General features: G+C 44.7%; 1 long non-coding RNA gene across 1 annotated transcript; it reads left to right on the top strand.

Annotated features, from left to right (window-relative positions):
* Positions 1 to 15569: 15569 nt before the first annotated feature.
* Positions 15570 to 17049, top strand: LOC113607878 (uncharacterized). The gene is made up of 2 exons (XR_003428130.1): positions 15570 to 15788; positions 16359 to 17049. It is a non-coding gene; the product is annotated as an uncharacterized LOC113607878 (long non-coding RNA).
* Positions 17050 to 21236: the final 4187 nt, after the last annotated feature.

The following is a 21236-nucleotide window of genomic DNA, read 5'->3' as shown; positions in this document are numbered from 1 at the left end:
AAGGAATGTGGCCCTACTGACATTTTGATTTTAGCCCCATAAAAATCTCTTTGGACTTCTCAACTCCAGAACTGTGAGATAATACATTTGTATTGTTTAAGCCACTAAATCTGTAGTCATTTTATTAGAGCAGCAATAGGAAGCTAATACAATTATTATAGTTACAATTTAAAGGGCATCTATTCTGTACAAAATATCTTATGCACATTAATGCTAACCCCAGGGCCAACTTCATGGGTGTTCAACCCGTGCAGTCACACAAGCGCCCCCACTTAGAAGGGACCTGCCCTTGGTTTAATGCTCTGTTGGTGCTGTCTTGAAACTTCTAATAATTGTTTATCAAGGGGCCATCCTGCATTTTCATTTTTGGGTCATCTTTATGATCATTACTCTGGACTCTTTCTCAGATAGGTTGCCTAGCTCCACTTCACTTAGTTCTTCTTCTGTGGTTTTTTCTTGTTCCTTCATCTGAAACATATTCCTCTGCCACCTCATTTTGTCTAAGTTGCTATTTGCATTTTTACGTATGCGGTAAGTTGGTTACATTTCTCGACCTTGGAGAAGTGGCCCTCTGTAGGAGGTGTCTTCTGCATCCCAGCGGCGTACTCCCCTCTCATCACCCAAGCTGCATGCTCTAGGGGTTCCCCCTAAGAGGGCTGTGTGGGTCCTTCTGTTGTGGCGGGCTGACTATGTGGGCGGTCTGGTAGGCTTGGTTAGCCCCTAGTCTGGTTGGCTGCCAGACCCTGCCTTGTACAGATGGTGCTGGCCACTGTTTTGTGGGACCTGGTCATGAGGTAGCTGGTTCTGGAACCCTCACGGGCTCCAGGCTAGTGCTAGCTCACTGGTGGTGGAGTCAGGGTCCTAAAGACTCTGGGGCTGTTGCCCACCCACAAGTGACGCCAGATCCTGGGGTTAGTGCTGGACTGCTGGCAGGCAGAGCTGGTTCCTGGAGTCCGGCTGCAGGGCCCAGGGATCCCCAAACTCGTTTCAGATCATTGGTTGAGGGGGGCTGGTTCCTGACACAGTTGGGTATGGGGTCCAGGTGTCTGGAAGGTTGTGTAGGCCTGCTAGTGGGCAGGGCCGGGGCCCAGCTGGACCCAAGGTAGGATCTGGCCTGCATTGTGAGGTGGAGGTTTTCCTGCTTCTGGTGTCTGCCCCCTGGTGGGTCTAGAGGCTTGTGCAGGCTTCCTGGTGGAGGGGCCGGTGCCTGTCCACTGGTGGTTGGAGCTGGGTCTTGACCCTCTGGTGGGCTGGGCTGTGTCTAGGGCCGTTTCCAGAGGCGGCTGTGGACTCTTTAGTCTTTAAGGCAGCCTGTCTGCTGATGGGTAGGACTGTGTCCCTGAGTTAGTTGTTCGGCCTGAGGCGTCCCAACGCTGGCGCTTGCAGGCCGTTGGCTGGTGCTACATCTTGGTGCTAACCGGCCAAGCTAGCAGTCACCAGCAGCAGCAGTGCTCACACTGCTGAACGTCCCCCAATATGTCTGCCACCTGTGTCCATGCCCCTGAGCTGCAGCTGCGCCCCACTGCACCTCGCGTCTCCAGGAGACTCTCCAACACCAGCAGGTAGGTCTGACCCAAGTTCCTATCAGATGACGGTTTTGCCCTTGTTCCTGGTGCATGGGAGATTTTGTGTGCGCCCTTTGAGAGTGAAGTCTATATTTCCCCCAGTCCTGTGGGGCTCCTGCAATTAAGGCCCGCTGGTCTTCAAAGCCAAATGCTCTGGGGGCTCCCCTTCCTGGTGTCAGACCCTTGGGCTGGGGAGCCTGACGGGGGGCTCAGAACTCTCACTCCTGTGGGAGGCCTCTGCAATATATTTATTTTCCGGTTTGTCAGTCGCCCACCTCGGGGGTATAAGATTTAACTATATCACGAGTTTGCCCCTCCTACCCATCTCGTTGTGGTTCCTTTTTTATGAACTTTACTTGCAGAAGTTCTTTTCTAGTAGTTTCCAGTCTTTCTCATCGATGGTTGTTCTGCAGATAGTTGTGATTTTGGTGTGCTCGTGAGAGGAGGTGAGCTCAGGGCCTTTCTACTCTGCTGTCTTGGCTGCTCTCCCCTGCACCGCAGTTATAATATTCACCTTGTAAAGTTGTCACAAGGAGAAGAAATAATATATGTGAAGTGCTTACACAGCTTTGGCAAACAGTAGGGACTGAAACAGATGACAGTTATTATTGCTCAAAGTCCCAGCCGTGGGCTTCCCTGCTGGTGCAGTGGTTAAGAATCCGCCTGCCAATGCAGGGGACACGGGTTCAAGCCCTGGGCCGGGAAGATCCCACATGCCGTGGAGCAACTAAGCCCGTGAGCCACAACTACTGAAGCCCGTGCACCTAGAGCCTGTGCTCCGCAACAAGAGAAGCCACTGCCATGAGAAGCCCGAGCACCGCAACGAAGAGTAGCCCCCACTCAACACAACTAGAGAAAAGCCTGCATGCAGCAACGAAGACCCAATGCAGCCAAAAAAAAAAAAAAAAAAAAAAAGTCCCAGTCGTAGTAAGTGCTGAATGAGGATTTCATGCCCATACTTTCCCTACGACTTCTCTTTTCTCCCGGACTTGTATTTGGGAGGATCATTCTGGCAGAAGGGGGTTGGTGAAGGGTAAGACTAGAGCAGGAAGAACAATCCTGAACTTGTGACAATGTAGTAGACAACTTCTGGAAGGTCTCATGCCCTCTCTTTTTCTCTGATAATTGCCTCCGATACATCTTCACGTATCCTCCAGCAGCTGTGTTTCCCTCATGTGAGGGGTGAGGGACTCAGTGCCTCCACCCTCTTGATGTTCACTGGTCTTCAGACTCTCCCAGAAATTTAGTGTTTTGAACCGAGAGAGGCAGAGGCTAAGCATTTTCAGAAGCAAGTCACGTTCATAGCAGTTACTCGAGAGATAGCCCACGGGCCACCTGCTTGCTACCAAGGTCCCTGGAACAGCCCTGAAGCTGACTTTCCAGTGATTGCTCAGGTCCTCCTTTCATTCCTTGCATGTATCCTTTCAGTATATCTTTTTTTCCTTCCTAAAATGACATAATTATGACCAATAAAACCCTAACTAATAGGAACTAATGAAAACATGAATTAAATTAGTGTAATAGGTTTGGAGAAAAGAAGGTGCACTTGAGAGATATTTAGGCATATGTAGGGTGGGGAAGGAGTTTGGAGTGACTTTCAGGTTTCTGACTTGGGTGATCGGGTAGATATTGCCACCATCAGAAAGATGTGAGAAAAGGAGGAGTTGGTTGGAAGGGGAAATACTGAACATGAGATGCCTAGGGGACATTCAAATGGAGATGTACAGTAGGAAGTTAGATATGTGTATCTGGATACCATAGGAGAAAAGTCTAGGCTAGAGATAAATGCTGGGGAGTGGTCAGCATTTACAGAGTCATTACTGCCATGGGAGTGGATGAGATTGCCCAGAGTACTAAGTGGAAAAAGAAGAATCCCAAGAATGAAATCCTGGGGAATACCAATCTCTAAGAGGCAAGTAAAAGCAAAGTCAAAGGGGACTGAGTAGGAAAGCTCGGAGAGGGAGGGGCAAAACTAAGAGAGGTGCCAAATGAAGGGAAAGTTTGAAAAAGAAGCCGCCTGAATCAGCACAGCATTCTAGCAGCATTCTTTTCATTTATGGCTGAGGCTACAACACCCTATTGACTATAACTGAACCCATGTTTCCAAACCCAGCTCCATCTGCGACCCTTTGCTTGGACCCGTAGATTCTCCTGCACTGCCTGGCCTCTTTGGATCAAGGACTCAGACTGACTGAGGGCTGTTAAAAAAATTATGAGTTTACCAACAACAAAAGAAATGCAAATAGAAACAACTCTAAGGTTCTATTATATATTATATTATTAGCGCACGTGAATGAAGCAATAAAGAGTTATGTTGACAGAGGTTATGGGGAAGTAGGCAGGCTTGAGTTCTCCAGGTGGCACTTTACACACAACCTGGGAAGCAGTAACAAAGAGCTGTGTGTGCCCTTTGTTCCACTTCAGAGCATACCGCCAGGAAATAAACTAAAGGAAAAAAAGTAGTAAGTGATACAGAGCCTCCTCCCACTACTTAGAAGAGAGCTGGAAACAATACAAACCCTCAGCTTTAACGTAATGCTTAAACAGTGTCAAGCTAACTGCTTTGGAACACTATATAACCATTAAAACTGGCAACCACATGGATATAGCAATGTATCTAAGAAATAATGTTAAGTGAAAAAAGCAAAGCACACCAAACGATGGTGAGGGTGTGGTGAAACTGGAACCCTCGCCTATTGTTGATGGAAATTTAAAATTTTTCCTAGATATATAGGAATGAAATTTGACCCAGCAATTTCATTCCTAGAAAAATGAAAACTTACATGCACACAAAAACATGTACATGAATATTCATAGCAATATTATTCGTAATAGCCAAGAGGTGGAAACAACCCAAATGTCCGTAGCCTGATGAATGGGTCAACAAAAGGCAGTATATATCTACACAGTGGAATATTATTTGGCCATAGAAAGGAATGAAGTACTGTTACGTTCTTCAGCATGGATGAACCTTGACAACATTATACTAAGTGAAAGAAGCTAGTCACAGAAGACCATATATTAATTATATGATACGATTTACACGAAAGCTCCAGAACAGGTAAATCTGTAGAGACAGAAAGTAGATTAGTGGTTGCTTAGGGGGTGCGGTGGAGAATGGGAGGGCTGGGAGGTGATAGCTGAAGGGTACAGGGTTTTTTTCGAGGTGATAAAAGTGTTCTCAAATTGATTGTGGCGATGGCCGCACAGCTCTGTGAATATACTAAAAACCATTCAGTTGTACGTTCTAAGTGGGTGAATTGTATGGTATATGAATTGTATCTCAATAAGCTCTTGCAGAAAATTTTTAAAAAATCATTCAACTGTATGCTTATAATGGGTGAATTTTATGAAATATATATGTATAAGATACTTCAATAAAGCCATTTTTCTAAAAAAAGCAAAGCACAAACTGGTTGTTTTTTTTTTGTACACATCTGTATTTTTGTAAAACAACAAAGGCTGCAAGAGACTGGAAGTCGGTAGAGGTATAACAGAAAGACACCAGATTTGGAAACTAAAGGCCTAGTTTTATTCCTCATCCTACCATTTCTAACCATGTGACCCTGGACACACCATGGAAATTCTCTGAGTCTTACTTCTTCCATGTGTGCAATAGGGATATTAATTCCTACCTCACATGGTGAGGCATAAATGTTAAGTAGGGTCATTTTTTTGCTTTTTTGATTTGCTTAAGCATGAGGTTAACAAACATGGCAATAAAATGTGAGACAACATATGTAAAAGGGATTTGAAAGTGAAATCTTCCATTAAAGGAAACGATAGTCTGGATCCTGATTCTATACTTGTAGCTTAGAAAACAGCATCAGCTTAGCCTCAGCCTCAGAACCAAAGGACCCTCCCTTTGTCTATGTGCCCTGGATAATACTTTACAAACTGGCTGTGTGGAAATTAAAATAAGCTTCCCATGTTCTGAAAATGTACGCTGGCTGTAAAGGTAACTTGGGGGCGACACAACGGAGCTCAGGTGTGTTAATGCCAAGTTACCACAGCAATAGTCCCATTCCTGAGCCTGCCCCCAGATGAGATGAAGAGCCCAGTGAACACCGGAACGAAGCCATTCTGCATGAAATTATTTTCTCCATATGAGGTTGGGGAGGACATTCACACTTCCCTCACAAATAATGTTTGAAGGGAGAAGGCCTCTGAATTTTTACAAAACAGTCTTCTCTCCTTTCTTCAGAATCAGAATCAAAATCCAGTAAATTCCTCACAATGTGGTAAGTACTCAATATATAGTTGTGTAGTGAATGAATGATCAGAATTTACCTAGGAGTCCAAGGTTGGAATAGACTAGCATAGTTTATTGGTAAGAAGAGACTAATAAATTGACCACCAGGAATTTCAGAAAGGAGATCTAAATTCATACTCCATATAATTGGACGTCTGTTCCAAGCCACACAGCATTTTCACATCTGGATATGCCCCCATTTATTAAGCCGCTTCAGCCTGTAGCAAATTCCCCTCAAATATCATGCTTATTATTCTGAAGGGACACAGTGTCACACCACCAGTGTTATTCAACCTGTTACAGTGCACACATTTTCAAACGCTGTGTGGGAACAGTATGTGAAAATGGCTGGGTAATGGATACGCTGTCCTCCACCCTTCCAAGCTCTGCCTCCTGTTCTTGACAGAGAAGGGAGCCTGACCAGGCCTGGATCTGGGTAAATCGTTTCCTCCTCATAATGGGCAGAGGCAAATATCCTCAGTGCCAGTAGGGCTGTTTTTGAAATCATTCTCGTGGGACTGGAAAACCTTCTTCAACTCCGGGAACCAGGCTCACAGTCCCACCATGAAGTCAAGCTTTGAAAGGGGCTCAGAGCTCACAATAAACTTCATATCTACTCCCTCCTCACCCCAGTTTTCTTACATTTTTGGCACAAATCGTGGGCCCCTTCTCTCCTGGAAGACACTTCCTCCTTGTGATCTCCTCAGCCACTCTACAAAACCCTTTAGGTCAAAGGGAAAGAGCAGAGAGGTATTGTCATGTTCACCAGACTTGCAGAGAATTGCCTCAACCCAGCAATCACAGCACCTACTAACAGCTGAGCCATGGCACTTTGCCAACATTATCTCAGTTGATCCCTATAACAGTCCTGAAGGGCAAGTCGTTTTTTTTCTTCCAGTTTTATCGAGATATACTTGACATCCAGCACTGTATAAGTTTAAGGTGTACAACACAATGATTTGACTTACATACATCATGAAATGATCACCACAAGAAGTTTAGTGAACGTCCCTCATCTCATATAGATACAAAACTAAGGAAAAGGAAAAAAAAATTTTTTCCTTTGTGATGAGAACACTTAGGATTCACTCTCTTAACAACTTTCAGATATAACATAGAGCAGTGTTAGTTATATTAATCATGTTGTACATTACATCCCCAGTACTTATTTATAACTGAAAGTTTGTACCTTTGGACCACCTTCCTCCAATTCCCCCTCCCTCCTCCTCTCTCCTCTGGTAACCAAGAATCTGCTTTCTTTTTTCTATGAGTTTGTTCGTTTGTTTGGAAGACAAGTAATTTTGATTCTCATTTTACTTTCCAGGAAGTCGAGGCTTGGAGAGGTCTTATAATTTGTCAGTAGCTGGCCCATTATTTAAACCTGGGTCTGACTGAGTATGTTGCATACTAAAACAACTAAAAACAACCGAAGCAGCAGTAAGCCTGTGTCAATGCCATTATGCACTAGAGATTTGGGGGAGAGCAGGAGAAGAAGAACCAGGATCTAACAATACCCTAATAACACTTAGACCTTACGAATACTAATTTTAGACCTTAATCATAGTAGCATATGTGCTGTGGTTGGTGGCAGTGGGAAAGAACTGAGCAGGAAATACCAGGACCAGATTCTGGCTAATCAGGAAGATTAACTCATACCAGATGTTGCCTTGCCTCTAATGCTCTTTCCTCCTCTCCCCTTCCATCCTTCTAGACCCATCTTCTCTGTGAAAGCTTTCCTGACCACCCCCATGGCCCCCAGCATTAATCCTTTGCTCCATGTTCCCGTTCTACTTTGTTGTATATCAGTTATAGCCTTTTCTTATCACATTTTATTTTAGTATTTTGTTTATCTTTCTTCCCTACCCGGCAGGAGCACCTTGAGGCCAGCACCTGTGCCTTAGTCATCTTTGTACCCAGCGCCTTGAACAGTTCCTGGTAAATAAAACGTCTCAAGTCACTGCTGCTACTCAGTAAATCATGACCTCCTAGTCCTAGTTTTCCAATTTTGAACCAATGTCCTCACTTACCCCACATCCTGAGTTGGATGGGATTTTTGAGGATTCTAGTTTAGGACATTTGTCAGGGATTATATTTTTTATTGGCTGCCCAGCATCCAAGCCCCCTTCCTATGTCTGGGGGAATTGCCACTGCATGAAACATGGGTCTCATGGGAGGCAGAGTGTGTCTTCCCCTTATGGAAGTTGGAAAAGAGGCCAGACATTTGCCCTCCTGGATCCCTGGCAGCTGGGGTGCAAGCATACCACCTAAGTTTGGCCCTGCTGATACTCAGGCAGAGAATTTGAATTTGAAGCAAATGACCAAATAAACAGGGACAGTTTAGAATTTGCGCTGGTGGCAGCATAGGTGTCCGCTGCTCAGTGGGAGTGACAGCAGCATCTTGACTGGGATGTTTCTGTGATGTGGTCTATCTGTCTCCTGAGATGGTCTCCTTTGGTTCATGTCTGTTTTTGAAGCTTGAATCTGTAGTCTTCCTACCAATTCTGTGATCTTCCTGATATCTCTCAAACTCCTTTTCTGATGAAAATAGCCAGCTTTCCTAGCTTCCCCTGCACGAGGGCCAAGCGTGCTCTTCATGCAGTGAGTCACAGGTATTCTCCGTAAGGAGACTTCGGTGTGTAGATGTGAAGGCTCTATGTGCTATGCACAAGTAGTAAGTGGGGGAGATGCGGGTGGTCCCAGGCAGTCTGGCTCAGGTTTTAACAGCATCATACTGCTTCCCAAGCGTAAAGTATTATTAACAAATATACTCTAAGGATACTTTTTTTTTTTTTTTTGGCTGTACCGTGCATCTTGCGGGATCTTAGTTCCCCGACCAGGGATTAAACCTGGTCGTTGGCCGTGAAAGCACCAAGTCCTAACCACTGGACCACCAGGGAATTCCCTCCTACTGATAATTACAGTACGTATCAGAGAACGTAATATTGAGCCTAGAATAGAGGGAGCCCATTGTCCTAATCAATGACTAATAGATCTTTATGGAGTATTTGTGAACGAATGTTTAAAAATTCAATACAAGTTACTCACTCAGTGCTATCAGGGGGAAAGAGCCTCTGTCTGGAAATCAAGAAATTTGGATTGTATTCTGGGTTCTGTCACCAGTTTGGGGACATCAGGGAAGCCATTTAGTCTCACTGAGCTTCACCTTTCTTATCTTAAAATCTTGTTTTACTACCTACTCCACCTGCCTACAGGTACAGCTGTTGTGAGGATGAAATGTGATAAAGGATGTGGAAAGCTAAAAGCACAGCAGACTGACGGTTTGCTGTATCTCTGCCTTGGGTTTGCCTCAGGGAGTTACTTGTTGACCTTTGGCTTCCCAGGATCCAGGACCACCTACTGTGGGCTCACCAGCTGTTATCAGTCAGGGCTCTCGGTTGCAAATACCAGAAGCCAACTCCGGCTATTTTATTTTTAAAATATTTATTTATCTGTTTATTTAGGCTGTGCCAGGTCTTAGTTGCAGCATGCAAGCAGGATCTAGTTCCCCGACCAGGGATTGCCCCCTGCATTGCAAGCGAGAAGTCTTACCCACTGGACCGCCAAGTCCAACTCTGGCTATTTTAGTCAGAAAAGGAGCTTGCTTTCTTACCTGCCTCCTTCACTAGATTGCGGACATCTCTGCAGCAGAGGCTATAACTTTTATTTCTGTATCTCTTGTGCCTAGCTTAGTGCCCATCTCAAAAAATGTAAAATTATTTTTAAAATAAGTGAATGAAAACAAACATTTGAAGTAGGGGTATTACCTCTATTTTTCAGTTAAGGAAGCAGACTCAAAAGTTTAACTGACTCCATTCAAGGTCATACAATTAATACATGGCAGAGGACGAACTCAAAACTAATCACTGGCTTCGAACCGAAGATTTCTTCTACACCACCACAGCTGAGCATTTTTGTGCTAGAGATGCGCTTCATATCCTTCCCACTGTCACATCTTCTTCTTAGAAAATAAACATCCGCAGTCTTGGAAGGAGGGCAGTTTTCCATCCAAAATGTCCGAGTCCTCAGCCCTGACCCAATCCTGGCTCAGGAGTGGACATCTGACCCAGGAGAAAGCCCAGTCAGAGATGTCTCCTGGGAATCCAGAGAGACCAGATGAGTTTGCTGCAGGCACTAAACCTGTAAGTTGGCTGAGAGGGCAACTGAGGCTGACACATTATGGGACTTTTGTTTTGGGTCATGTGATTATGGTCTGAACAACCCAGTTGGCCACTAGTGTGGTCAACTAGTGATAAGAGATAAGAGAGTTCATGCTTTGCCACCTAATAATCTGTTTTGAAAATAAAAATTTCATTCTTTTAAAATTAACTGTGCATCAACAGTACAGATTAAAATAGACCTAAAGAGCAAATGAAAGATTTAATCATAGGCATTAGTATTTACACAATTTGGTAACTTTTTCATGACTCCTTATGATTATGTCATCTACCTAATATATTCCAGGTTCTTCTATACATTTCCTTTCAGCCATAAATACAGCGCACAGTTACAACCGTATGTGAACCTGTGGAAGAATAAGATCACGTCACTTCTCTGACCCATAAGGCACTACGTGATCTCACCATCTATTATGTAACCTCTCTGATCTCCTATTACTCCCACTCTTGCTGCACTGGCTTCCATATTCCTTCAACATGCCAGGCACTTTTCTCTTTACGGTCGTATTTATTTCCCAGGGTTTCTGCAACAAAGTACCACCAACCGGGTGGCTTAAAACAACAGAAATTTATTGTCTCACAGTTCTGATGGCTAGAAGTTCAAAATCAAGGTGTCGGTAGGGCTGTGCTCTCTCTGAATCCTGTAGGGGAGAACACTCCCTTGCTTCTTCCTAGCTTCTGATGGTGGTCAGCAATCCTCGGCATTCCTTGGCTTGCAGCCGCATCCCTTCAATCTCTGATTCACTCACCACATGGCCTTCTCCCTCCACATCTGTGTCTCTGTGTCCTCTTACAAGGACACCAGTCACATGCATTGGATTGGGATCCACCCTAATGACCTCATCTTAGCTTGACTACATCTGCAAAGTCCCTATTTCCAAATAAGGGCAAATTTTACCAGTACCAGGAATTAGATCTTCAATGTATCTTTTGGGTAACAATTCAACCCACACAATGGTCTTCTGTCTGGAATGCTCGTTCCCTAGATGTCTGCATTCCTCACTTTCTCACTTCCTTCCGGTCCTTACTCAAATGTCATTTTCTCCGTGAGGCTTTCCTTAGTCATCTTATATGAAATGGCGAGGTCCATTCCCCAGTGTTTCTTAGTCCCCTTCCCTGCTTTATTGTTCTTTTTAGCAACTTGTCATTAGCATATTATATGTTGTACTGCACTTATTTATATTGTGTATTGTCTGTCTCACATGGTAGAATGTAAACTCCAGGAAAGCAGGGATTTGGGTGGATTTTATCCACTGCTGTATAGCCAACATCTGGAACAGTGGCCGGCACAGTAATACTTGTTGAATGTATATGATTCTCCTTGTTCAAAGCTCTTCTTGGAGACTTCCCTGGTGGCGCAGTGGTTAAGAATCTGCCTGCCAATGCAGGGGACACAGGTTCGCGCCCTGGTTCAGGAAGATCCCACATGCCGTGGAGCAACTAAACCCGTGTGCCACAACTACTGAGCCTGCGCTCTAGAGCCCACAAGCCACAACTATTGAAGCCTGCGCACCTAGAGCCCGTGTGCCGGAACAAGAGAAGCCACTGCAATGAGAAGCCGGCACACTGCAACCAAGAGCAGCCCCCGCTTGCTGCAACTAGAGAAAGCCCGCACGCAGCAATGAAGACCCAACGCAGCCAAAAATAAATAAAATTTTTTTAAAAAAGTTACTAACTGTATAAAAAAATAACTCTATTTCTTTAAAACAAAGCAAAACAAAACAAAAAAAACAAAGCCCTTCTTGGGACATGTTCAGAGCTATAAGGCTGCTGCTGCTTCACTAAGGGTCACAGCCTCAACAGGGCTTCTTCTATAGCCACAGGCTTAACTCCCTAAGCACAAAGCCAAGTGTCTCAGTTCCCTATACAGGGAAGAGTCAGGAGGGGAAATATCTCAGCCCCAAAGGTCTGGTTGTTGGAACTCTGGTCCACAAGCATATCTGAAGGAAGAGCAAAGGTGATGTCTTCCTATCTGGTCTTTGGTTTCTGAATTTTCCTCCTCTTCATCTATGAAACAGAACAGAAGAAAAAGGATTAGGGCTAGGGAGTCTCTAGGTTTGCCAAAATAAAACCCTCTTCTGATTGTCCTTTTCTAATCATAACATCTCTGTCCACTGATGATTTTCCTACCTTTGCCAGGCTTCCTTCCTTCTCCCCGATGCTGATCTGGAGTTTCATGAGGACTTTGCATCCAGTGGTTCCCCCAGCAACTGACACCCACAGCTCCTTCAGAATTCTGATATGACTCTTGAGGTGGTAAAAATTTCAGCTTATATCAATAGCATCGTGAAGGTTAATTTTATGTGTCAACTTGGCTGGGCCGTGGTGCCCAGATATTTGCTCAAATGTTATTCTGGATGTTTCTGTGAGGGTATGAACATGATACCTCATGATAACTAGATTAACATTTAAAGTAAAGCAGATTGCCCCCACAATGGGGGTGTGCCCCATTCAATCAGTTGAAGGCCTGACTAGAACTAGAACATAAAACTGACTTCTCCCAAGCGAGAGGGAATTCTGCCAGCAGATGGCTTTTGGACTTGAACTGCAACATTTGTTCTTCCCTGGGTCTCCATCCTGCTGGCCTACCCTGCAGAGTTTGGACTTGCCAGCCTCCATAGTTACATGAGCCAGTTCCTTAAAATAAATCTCTCTCTCTCTGTCTTTCTCCTTCTCTGCCTCTGTTTTTCTCTCCCCTATTGGTTCTGTTTCTCTGGAGAACCCTAACTAATACAGATATTATCAGTATTTCTCACGGAACGAATCTTTTAGAAAACAGTGAAACAGAACTTCACGGTGTTTTCTGACAGAGAGTTAACATACTCTGCTTCTTGTAAAAAAAAAAAAAAAAAAAAAGAAGTAAAACTCAAGCAGTACATTTTCCCTGGTCCTGGGGCTCCAGTAATAAGATTGAGAGCCTCTGTGGAGAGAGGGGGTTTGCAAAGGACATAGAAGATAGAGTTCCAGAGAATGAGGAAACTGTGGTTTATTGCTAACAGACCATGTTGGGTTCCAGAAAAGACAGGGTAGAAAAACACTCACTCTCTCCAATAATCAAGAAGCCAAGAAAGAGATAATGCTTTTCTTGGCCTCCTGGATAACTTCAGATCAGGGTCTTAATTGAAAAGTAGAACTGTTTTCTTTATCTGGCTTTGCCATGGACTAGTTGTCAGAGAGATACTACCCTTCTCTGAGCCTTCATTTTCTCATTGTTAAAATGAGGCAGTTGAGTTAGACTGTCTCTGGGGTCTCTTTCAGTCACGCCAGTCTACATCACCTTAAACTCTAAGTTTTGTGAAGGTGGGCTGCCTCTTGTTTACCTCTGGTACCTAGAACCTAGCATAGGGCCGACATAGCATAGGCCCCTAACACACGAAAGTGGACCCTATAAATACTATGACTGAATGAATAAATGAGGATTTAAAAAACTATCTAGGTAACTTTTGAAGGGGAGGGAAGAGAAATCAAGGAATTTTATCCCATGGAGTCATATAAAAGATGTTTTTAACAAACTTGAAATCTTTCTTGTAATCAAAAAGCCATCTCCTGAGATTTGTTTCATATATTCAGAACACTGGATAGTGGGGTACAAAGTGATTTAAACCACCTCTGTGCCCCTGAGGGTCTCACCCTTTTGCTGGACAACGGGAAATGTATAACAAAGACGCTCAATGACAACAGCAGGGATTGGCTGCAGAGCCCGGTTAGCGGTCCTTCTATTCTAAGGTCTCACAGTTCCAAGGTTCATGGATAAATCTGAGAGGGCAAGTACCAACTGAGCAACCTCATGTGGTTCCAGCTCTTCCACTCCATCTTCCTGACTCTCTCTCTCCATCCGAAGCCGACCAAAAAGAGCAGCAGTTGGGCCCTCATCTGCTGTCCTGTATACCCACTGGAGCTGCAGGCAGATCAAAAAACAAACCACCCCCTTCTCTCGTCTCCTGCCCCAGATTCTGTAGTTGTCAGACTGTTGCCCATTTCAAGCCGAGAATCGCTCTGTATGAGCCAGCTCCCTGAAAGTCAGCTGACTAACGGGTTTCTATCTTCCTTTTCAAACAGCCTAGAAAAGTCTTGAGTTTATGGAGTGTCCCTCTGAGTCGTGGCTCAGAAAAACCTCTATATGTCATCCTATCTGATTTTATAAAGACCTTCAGCTTTTAGACCAGAGGAGCTGCCTCCCTGCTCTTAAATAAAGTGAATGGGGCTCTGGACCCAGAGACAGGCAGGCCTGCCTTCTAGTTCCAGCTGTGTTACTTAGGGACAGCGGACACATCACTTCTCCTTTCTGAGCCTTAATCATCTCCTCTGTAAAGGGAGGCGTGTAACAACAGCGTGCACGCGCACACACACACACACACACACACACACACACACACAACTTCACCCCTCACCTGCGCCACAGGGTTATTCTGAGAATTCAGTGAGATCAGATACGTGACGGTGCTCTGCACATGCAAATGTAAGTTCTCTGTTATCAGATTTCAGCTTTGATGAGTCATTTCAGGCATCAGTTCTTGATGTAGGTGTCCTTCATTTAACCCCACCACCAACTATTTCTCCTTCTTTTTCTTTTTTTGTTTCCTGAAGAAATTACAAAGTCAGTCCTATGCATATTCCTGATGGGGTCTACTCCTAAACCTTTCCTAACTTCTTTCTGGATCCATCCTCCCTTCCCAGTGGAATCTACCAGCTCTTACTCCCTCGCTCTGAATTATTCAGGGAGGCTCCTCTCAGCCCACGCTACCACCACGCACACCTGCATATTTAACGTTTGATTTAGTTGTTGTCACGTGTAGAAGCCCAAATAATGGCGGACTAAGAATCAAGCATCCTGTGTTCCAGAATTACCACTGTTTTTGATTACCTAGGGAGCTTTGGACCATTCAGTTTGATAAACATCTATTCAGGTCTGGGCAGGGGGTGGGGCGGGAATGTTGCCTGCTGTGCAGAACCAAGATTTTGTAGGTCACACAGATAAGTAAACCTCCAACTATGAAGGATGTTCTGCACAGTGGCACACATACCAAATAATATGGGTACATAGAGGAAGAATAATTTAATCGACCTTTGAAGTCTACAGAGGCACCAAAGAGGAGGTAACATCTGAAGGATGATTAAGATTTTACAAGGTCAATAGGGAGGCCAGGTAGAAGGAAGAACATTAAGACATGAACAAAAATAGTGTGATAAAGAAATGGGAAGAGTTTGGTGCCACCAGAGCACAGAATGTGAGGCAGGGAGGGCGGGAGATGAGGCTAGGGGAAGTTGGGCTGAGGCTGTGTGGGACCTGGAAAGCCAGGCTTAGACATTTGGACTTTTTAAGCCCTCTAGACTTAAGGTATCCATTGTACAAATCAATTTATCCCCTGTATGCCTAGAATGATACTAGCTTGTACCATCCTAGAGAGAATGGAGAAAAGAGTCACTCCAGTAATTTTCTGTAGGGCTTGACTCTCCCAGTTGAGAAAGGCTATGATGCAATGGTAAGCCACCCAACATTTATAGAAAGCAAGTGACATCCTCATGTATCATAGAAACATTACTCTGGTGACAACAAGAAGAATGCTTTAGTAGAGGCAAAGGCTAAGAGATTGAACCAAAACTCTATTGTAATAATTCAGGTGGGCGATGACCAGGGCTCAGGACGTTGTCAATAGAAATGGAGGAAAGGGAGATTCCAGAGACATTTGGGAGGCAGAATGGATGGAATACTTCAGTGCTATCTTTCCCGGCTCCCCAGCTATATCTGGAGCTGCTGACTACCTCCAGCTGCAAGCTGAAGCCTTCCTGAAAAGGGTAAGAAGTGCATCAGCCACAGCCCCCCATGGGGTTGGGGTGAGCTGACACTAATCTGGGCTTTATTGTGCTCTGGTGACCTCTGCATACCGCGATAGCCTCTCGGTTATGACTCTTCACACCCCTTCACCTTCCTGGGCATGTTGGTCCAGTCCTCACAACTAACCTTCAGCCTAATTCTCCTCCCCAGCCTCATATTTTCCTGCTGAGACAGAAGCCCTGCCCTGAACTCCAGACTTGCTTGGCTGGGATCCTGACACTCGGCTTCCCTATCCCAGCCCATTCTTCCAAGGGGCTGGGTCCACTCCCTGTGCCCCACCCGGGCCCCAGTAATCCTGCAGCAGAGCTCGTATTGCCAGCTCCAGTGTCGCTTGATCACAGCTTCCTCCTGCTGCCCGACAGGCCTGTGTGGCTGGGGTCCCATCATGCCTCACACTTCAACCCACCCGAGTTCAGACATCACCAAACCTCCTCTGGGGCCCGTTCTCTCATTTGTAACATGAAGGGGTTATGCTAGGTGACTTCCTGGGTTGTTTCCTTCCAACACTAACATCCTGTCTTTCTAAATAGGCCAACTGTAAAAGAAGTCTGCATTGGCACAGAACAATTGAGGCTGGAAGCGAGTGAGTCAGACTCAGCAGAAATGTCAAGCTAGCTGTGAAGCCAAGAGATTAGAGTGCAGCACGCCACTGGGCAGACAGAACTGGAGGTTCCAACCACAGATTAGCCTGCCCAGACAGCTGTGTGGACGAGATGACTGATGCCACACCCAGCTTATTAGTCACGTTCATGTTCAAGGGATTAACAGCATCATTTTGTGTGCCCCCCACACCACCCCCCCCTGGCAAAGGACCATGTTCATTTATGACCTAAAGCAATTTAGTATGGTGATTGTCATTCTACCTTTTCTTATGGTTAGCGCTGGGGATTTCAGATTCAATATTATCCTATCCCAGTATTTCGCCCATTTCCTTAGAATAACCATCCAGGGAGTATTCCCTGAGCAGCTAGCTTTACTCTCAAGACTTCCTAAGTTCTTTCCCAGTTGCTCCTCACATGTGTGAAAGAAAGAATGCAGGTCTTTGGAGGCCTAGGTTTGAATTCCACAGCTACTTACTAGTCACGGGATTCTGGGAAAGTTACTTAATCTCTCTGAGCTTTGGAAGTAGGATAATAATACCTGCTTTGCAAAGTTGTAGCCCAGATTGAAAGTGCCTGGTACACAGAAGGTTCTCAATAAAGGAGTTCTCCCTCACACCAACCCTTGAAGTCTCTTTGCTCTCAGGATTGCCTGGATTTTTTCTCTCTCTCTGCTACTGGAGCCTACAAGGCAGGCGCACACAAATTTCTGCTCCAGTCCGGATCTACAGCATGCTGAGTCAGCACCGGCACTTCCTGGAGTAGGGGCACTTTTTTTTTTTTTCCTGGTTGGGGCTGAGCAATCATAGGCCAAGAAAAATCTAGCTCAGAAGGTGAGATCATAGCTGAAGGCTCTAAGAGCTCCATTGTCTCAGCTTCAGGGTCTATTACGTTGAAGATGTAGACGCCAGTGCTGGGATTCAGGGCAGGGCCAGTGGGGAGAGCCCAAGGGACAGTGCTGAAGTGGTGAGAGGGTAAAGAAAGGATGTCTCCAAGCTGCTAAGTGCAGGAATCAGCTGAGGGACACACATCTTTGGCTGGCTAAGGGCTAACATACTTGGTTCTTCTTTCAAGGGGAATCTAGTATCAGGGACCAGTATAGACATGGGCTGTTTGAGCCACAGAGATCATTCTACCTTCTTTTTTTTTTTTTGCGGTACGCGGGCCTCTTACTGTTGTGGCCTCTCCCGTTGAGGAGCACAGACTCAGCGGCCATGGCTCACGGGCCCAGCCACTCTGCGGCATGTGGGATCTTCCCGGACCGGGGCACGAACCCGTGTTCCCTGCATCGGCAGGCGGACTCCCAACCACTGCGCCACCAGGGAAGCCCCATTCTACCTTCTTTTAGGCAGATAGAGAAACCGAGGCCTGGAGGAAGGAAAAGACTTGCCCAAATCCATGTAGAGAGAAAGGGCCAGAACTGCTCTTAAACCCATGTCTCTAGATTTTACGTCCATAACTGTGAAAAAATAGTGATGATTAGAATTCAACACATTGTGGACACTCAATAGATCTGATTATTGAATAACAAGTATAGGGAATGTTTGCTAACAGAATTTCTAAGCAGGAGATATTTCTAAGCATTTACTAATATTTTTTTGAATCCCGGAAGGTAAGGAAGGGCCAGATTGTGAAGGGTATTGAATGCCATGCTTGAGAGTATGAATTCTGTTTTGCAGGCAACATGAAGCCATCAAAGATTTCAAAGTAGAGGACTGACATGATCATTCCAATGATTTGAGAGAGAGCATTCTGGTTGCAGAGGGGAGGATGGATTGGAAGGTGTCAGGTTTGATGCAGGAGGGTATAGGGGGCTTTTGGAGTAGTCCCGGTAAGAGATGATTGATGGAGATTTGAGGAAGGGCAGTGGTGGACTTCGGTGGCTCCGTGCTTCCACTGCAGGGGGCACGGCTTCTATCCCTGGTCAGGAAAATTCCACATTCTGTGCAGTGTGGCAAAAAATAAAATAAAATAAAAAAATAAAATAAAGAAGGGCAGTGGCAGGAGGACAGAGAGGAAGCAGGAGAGCCAAAGTCCATGTCTTCAGTGCAGCCAATGGGGCCTGTGGTCAGTGGAAAGAAAGGTGGGTCTGGAAGGGACAAAAGGCTGGGCCCTACGTAGCCAAAGCACAACTTCTCAAGACCCTAGTCTCCCGCTCAGGGTCCCAGGCTTCACTCATGGCAGGGCAGACGTTTGATGGCCAAGGCACTGGGTAGGCCACAGGCTGCTAACAATCACAGTAGCCACTGACATTCTGACTGTGTAATAAACCAGGGCGTCTATTTCCCCAGCAAAGTGCAGCAAAGACGGTTGGTTGAGACACACATAAAACCCTGTTTCCTACCTAGAGGTTTTCAGTTCAGGGTAAACATTTTTAAAGGTTAAGCCTTCTAGTTTCTAGACCTTGTCTGAATAATTAACATCTCCTGGTAAAAAGGTAAGTTCCATGCACTGCTAGCTATGGAGGTCGTGTATTATAATAGTTAACAACACAGAATTTGGGGTCAGGTGGTCCTGGGTTTGAGTACAGTCTGGTACTCACTACCTGTGTAATCTTGAGCACGTTATGAAATCTCTTTGTTTCCTCAACCATAAAATGGGGACAGTAGTCGTTCTTTTGTGAGGGTTGTCGTCCTAATGATATAAGATAAAGCATTTTAAGTGCTCAGAGCAAGTGCTCAAGCAGGGTCAGCTATTGTTAATTTTAATATCCCTACGGAATTATTTTGTAGCTTGGTGTATTAAAAAAAAAGATCACTTTCCTAAGCATAAAACATCTGTGTTCAACATTTTTAAAGGCTCTTATTTGAATATTGTGTTTTAACCAAATTTTAAAGACTCATGGATGAATGGTGGAACAGGAGAACATTGGATACCTATCTGTGTGCAGATGTTATAAGTGTGAAATAAGAGCTTTTGTTCTACTTTCCAAAAATTTTGTGATCAAAAGTGATTTTGCTATTGATTTGCTGGATGACTTCAAGGAAGTCCATTTAACCTTTTCAGCTTTGTTTGTTCCACTGCAGGATAAGTGGGCATGGTTTCTAAAGGCTTTATCAACTCTAAAATAAATACATGAATTCATTTTACACTCTAATTACATATTACTTGCATGGCTATAACAGTAAGTCAAACCCCAACTATTTCTAAAGAAACTCTAGAATTCTGCATGATTACTAAGGACCAGTGCCAAGAATCTGATTACCATCCAATATGTGATGTGTGCCCTTATTTATCGAATGGTTTGACAGTGTACAGCTGACTTGGAACATCTGGAAGATGGTCATAGCTGAGAAACAGAAAACTGGAACTGGAGGTTCCAGGAAGTCCCCTTGCACTTGCTGTTCCTTGGGGGAAAGGCTTTTTTTTTTTTTTTTTTAACTTTCTCTTCTGTTCATTTGTATTGTCAAAGTTTCTCTCTGAGAGTGGCTTTTGGTGATAAGTTAATCAGTTCGGCAAAGTACTGGGAGTAGGTTAGTAAAAATCATCTTTATGAACAAACTTTTCAGGTCTAGCTCCAGCTCACCCCCGAGCCCTTTCCCCACCACTTTGTTTTGGCACATTCTAATACAACCAGACTGATCTTGGCTATTTCCTTAGACCCTGTGTGTTTACCACTCAATGTTTTACTAATGCTGCTCTCCACCTGGAAACACTTCTCTCCTTTTCTTTGAATTCTTCCTCCACTCTGACTGTCAACATTTATATGTCCAAATTCTCCCCATCCTTTGAAGCTTAGTGCGAAGTTCACCTCTCCCACAGAGTGTGGGTAATCTTTCTCCCTGGGTGCAGTGAATATCTCCCTCAGCTGAGCTCCCAGAACACTTCTGGTACGTATCTCTCAGGTGATCCTCGGCAGGCAGAATAGTCTAGCGGTTAGGCATGCGGGATCTGCAGTCACACCAGTTGAGTTCAAATTCCTATTGGCCCCTTAGCTGCGAACTTGGGCAAGCTATAAACCTCTCCTTGCTTCAGGTTTCTCATCTGTAAAATGGAGCTGATAGTAGTACCTACCTCATAAGGTTTTTGTTAGGTTTCAATGAGCCTGTAGATGTAACGCATTTAGAATAGTGCCTTGCCTTATTGAGTGTTTAATAGATGCTAGCTATCATTACTTCTCTGCTCCTACCTTATTTTACAAATAAAATATTCCTGTCTCATGCTTCCGCCTAGACTCTACACTCATTGAGAACACACCGATTTGTGCCTGTTCATTTTTTTGGTAGCTCATTTTTGTGCCTAGAACGTAGCACACAGAAGTAGTTATCTGACAGGTTTTAGAAAACTTAGGCCAAGTCCTTCCTCCCTTTGTATCCCTGATATTTACAAGATGACTTTAACCATGAAATAAGAAACTCCATGAATTTAAAAAGTTTACTGTAATTAAATGTCAAATTGGACATTAAACTAAACAGTCTATAGTCAGTTGCATAGTAGTACATGTGGCAAGGACAGGACTTTTTTTTTTAATAGATCTTTATTGGAGTATAATTGCTTCACAATAGCATTTTAGTTTCTGTTACACAACAAAGTGAATCAGCCATATGTGTACATATATCCCCACATCCCCTCCCTCTTAAGCCTCCCTCCCATCCTCCCTATCCCACCCCTCTAGGTCATCGCAAAGCACCGAGCCTATCTCCCTGTGCTATGCTTTTTAACGAACATTACATGTGGTGTACAGCTATTTGACCCAGGGTTCCCGACACCTGGTCCTGGCCCCATTCCGCTACTCCCAGTACCAGATTCTATTACCTTTGCTTCCCATGGCTGTGGGACAAAGCGCAGTCATAGTCAAGATTTCAGGTC

Source organism: Aethalodelphis obliquidens, unplaced genomic scaffold, assembly GCF_003676395.1.
Source record: "Aethalodelphis obliquidens isolate GAN/ISIS:26980383/991018 unplaced genomic scaffold, ASM367639v1 scaffold50, whole genome shotgun sequence".
NCBI classification, from domain to species: domain Eukaryota; kingdom Metazoa; phylum Chordata; class Mammalia; order Artiodactyla; family Delphinidae; genus Aethalodelphis; species Aethalodelphis obliquidens.
This window is presented reverse-complemented; position numbering and strand designations above follow the sequence as displayed.